General features: G+C 44.8%; 1 protein-coding gene across 1 annotated transcript in view; it reads right to left on the reverse strand.

Moving 5' to 3' along the window:
• Positions 1-2,509: 2,509 nt before the first annotated feature.
• Positions 2,510-3,419, reverse strand: part of mllt3 (MLLT3 super elongation complex subunit) — a gene marked incomplete in the record, with an annotated part of 125,590 nt that continues 124,680 nt past the window's right edge. The window contains 1 exon segment of the mRNA XM_032510979.1: positions 2,510-3,419.

Raw genomic sequence — 3,419 nt, forward strand, 5'->3', positions numbered from 1 at the left:
TCTATCATTAAACCAGCTCAGGTTTATAAAAAAAAAAGGACCATGGATAAAAGTGACAAATTAATCAGAAAAAGTGACAAAAAAAAACACGGTAAAAGCACAAAAATGATATTCATTTTCAATTTTGACCTGGAAGGACAAGTTCACGGTTAACGGGAAGACGACACGAGAGGGTTAAATAAACCTTATTTTGTTGAGTCATGCATTCGGATCCTTTGTTCCCGCCATGGGACCTTTAAACGCTGCAGGTGTCTATTCTATAATGATACGCCAAATGCAGAATATTAAATACTATGACATATTTAGCTATGAAATGTATACTTCAGTTATGGAACAATGAAGCCCCTCCAACCTTGAAGCTGTTCTTGGACCAAATCTCCGAAGGATGACCTTTAAAAAGCTGATGGTATATGTTTTGCATGTAATTTGTTTAATGCAGAAATAAGAGCTTTGAGACGGCCTTCGGGGGGGGGGGGGGGGGGGCATGGCAGTGTGTCCATGTGGAACCGGTGTGCACACTGTTACCTTTAGGCGTGGTGGGGGTGGCCTCATGGGGGGGGGGAAGATCGTCGTAGATGATGATGTTGGAGCAAAGTTAATGGGGTACATCGACATTAAATGGAAATGTCATAAGCGAGCGTGACCTTCAGATTTTCTTATTTCTCGTGGAGATGCGAATGAACTGGAACAGCTTGTATTTAAACCAAGACCAAATATCGCAGAAGACAGCTGAGCAGCCACCAGAGACGTCTCAACATGGATCCTCCGCTCGGCGGCTTGTTTCCAGAGCCCGCCTGCTGAGACCGGGACCGGGAGCCAGTCTTCCTCGCCCACTTGAACCTGGACCGCGTCCAACTTTTCTTCTTTCAGACCAACCCACTTAGACGGACAGAAAAAGAACATGCATGGCACGGTGTTAGTCATCCACTAGAGACGGGAGATCCACATTTTGATCCCAGAATCCCCTCTTACGGACCTTGTACCCCCTTTACACTTGGATTCTGGGATGTGCCTGGAAGACAGATGCTGTGTATCGTTGTTTTTAGGTTCTAAGCCAACAGATATGTCATGTAAAGGTTTCTCCAGACAGAGGGGGTCTTCAGTGCACCCCAGTACAGTGGTTGGTCTTCATGCAGACCTTCAGGACCCCACACGGTCTGCACCCAGGGTTCCCAGGTCATTCAGCTGACCACCATAATGACCCTGCAGGGATATCATCTATCATCAACGTGGTACCCTGACAGAGGAAAGGTGTCCCTCTAGCCAATCAGGGGTCTGCTGGAGCAGAGCGGCCCCATGCAGTGGACCCCTGGCTCTGGACGTGAGCTCCGTGTCTCCGACGCTAGCGATCACATGACATGTGCACCAGTGTTACGGACAGGTGACACGCAAACTAACTTCTAATCTGACAGATGAAATCAAATCAAACAGCAAAACGCGGCGAGCTGTGACGCCCACACGGGGTTTGGGGTTCCTACATTTAAAAAAAAAAGAAATTCTCAGTTGGATTCCTTTGGAAAGGGGACAGGCCCAGTTCGGATACTTGAGTGGTGAAATGTGGCGTTTAATAGACTGACCTGACCTCAAATCATGGCCCATTCCTCTTGAACACATCGCTGGAAAAACACACTGGAAAGTGGAATACATAATTAACTAGTTATTTCCCTGTTTTTGGGATCCAAGCATGTTACGCCATGGGACTCCTTTGAATAAGAGAGTGGGTGCAGTCAGATGTTTTCAGATCCTACATAGTGAGGAGTTCATCAACTCTGAGGGTTCCACATTCGGAGTCCCAACACCTATCTCCATATCCCATCTCTATAGTGTAAATAGTTTTGGACCCTTATGGGCAGTTCTGTATTAGTTGCACGTGCAATTCATGAAATGGTTGTAGTCCGTAGCTTTGTTTACAACCTTTTTAACCAAATCTTACGTTAACTAAGGTTACTTATTTTTTTATTTCTGCACTTATAGTATCTGGATGTAACTTTGTGTTGATGTAGTGTCCCTTTAGACTACAGCGGTAGCGTTTTTCCTAAAAAACCTAACACACTAACAACAAAGGCTCTTCCCGTGACCCGTCTGAATGTGTTACTGTAGAGCCGTCTACCTGCCGCAAAGCATTCTGGGACTTGGAGTCACTCACCATATTAAACTACCATCTTTTTACTGTCACTGTTTTTGCATATAGTCTCTTTAAGCGGTTATTCGAAGCACTCGTTGACTTGTTTTCTCTCTCTTATTTTTGCCTTAAGTCTGACTAAGAAACTGCAAGTGATCGGTTTCCCTCAGTGGGTTGTAAAAAAAAAAATAAAAATAAAAAAAAAGACTCCTAACTGCACAGATAACATTTGCGAAGGCCAAGTGTCTATCCGCAAAATTAAAAACACTGCAGTGAAAAAGGCATCTTTCAGCCATCAAATATTTCTGGTTTGAAAAAAATATATATATATAATACAGCCACAGAAAAATGAATGAGAAGAAAAAAGCCGCTCCACAAGTTACTTAATAACTCCTCTGTACATCATACAGAATATTTATTGTATGTCCTCAAAATACACACGAACCCATAAGACAGAACACAGGGTGAGGAAGCCCTTCGAGGTGAATCCTGAACTTTAAAAATCTAACCGAGGCGTTCTCCTGGGAGAACGGATGCAACTCAAACACCCACAAAATAAATAAAAGACACCCGTAACAGTACTCGTCGGCCAAAAACCCCCTTTTGGCTCTCTCTCATTTGTTAAATCTAACCAAAATGTTTCACACGTTTCAGAAATGCAGGAGCTGTCGGACCGCACGCTGGGACTTTGTTCCCCCCTTTCCCTCTTGCAGGGCTCGGTCTGGTCTACAAAGAGAGAAGGACTTCCCCCAGCAGTAGTCGTGTCCTAAACCAAGCGGGTCTATTAACTATGCGTCTGGCCCTGTAGCTGAGCAGGACCTGGTGCAGCACATTAGTCCTGGATTTGGTACCGACAGCACGACAACGTTCACTTTAGTCCTTCGTGCTCAGCTCGCTCCAGTCTGGTTTCTACAGTGTCACAATACGGGAATAAAAAACTGCCAAATGATGTTGCACTTCAGACGTGCTGGTGTGGAAAACCGACCTCCCTCCTGCATGTGGAGTCCACATGCTCACGTTAATCTAATGAGTCTGCGAGTTGGGTTTTGGATCAAATGCAATAATAGAAATATGAAATCAATAACCACAAGCTTCCTTGTAAGAGGGATTCAAAGCCACTGTGTGTCAGGATGAAGTTTGTTTGTAGAAAAAGACATTTCAGTGAAAATGATTGGTCAGATCCATGAGGCAGAGGGTGATAATAACAGCTGGAGCATTATTTTTTTACACTACCCCTTGGGGGGTTGCAACATGGACTTGGCTGTACAGTACCAGCGCCTCCGTTCCCCCCCCCCCC

This window comes from Etheostoma spectabile, unplaced genomic scaffold (genome assembly GCF_008692095.1).
Source record: "Etheostoma spectabile isolate EspeVRDwgs_2016 unplaced genomic scaffold, UIUC_Espe_1.0 scaffold302, whole genome shotgun sequence".
NCBI classification, from domain to species: Eukaryota; Metazoa; Chordata; class Actinopteri; order Perciformes; family Percidae; genus Etheostoma; species Etheostoma spectabile.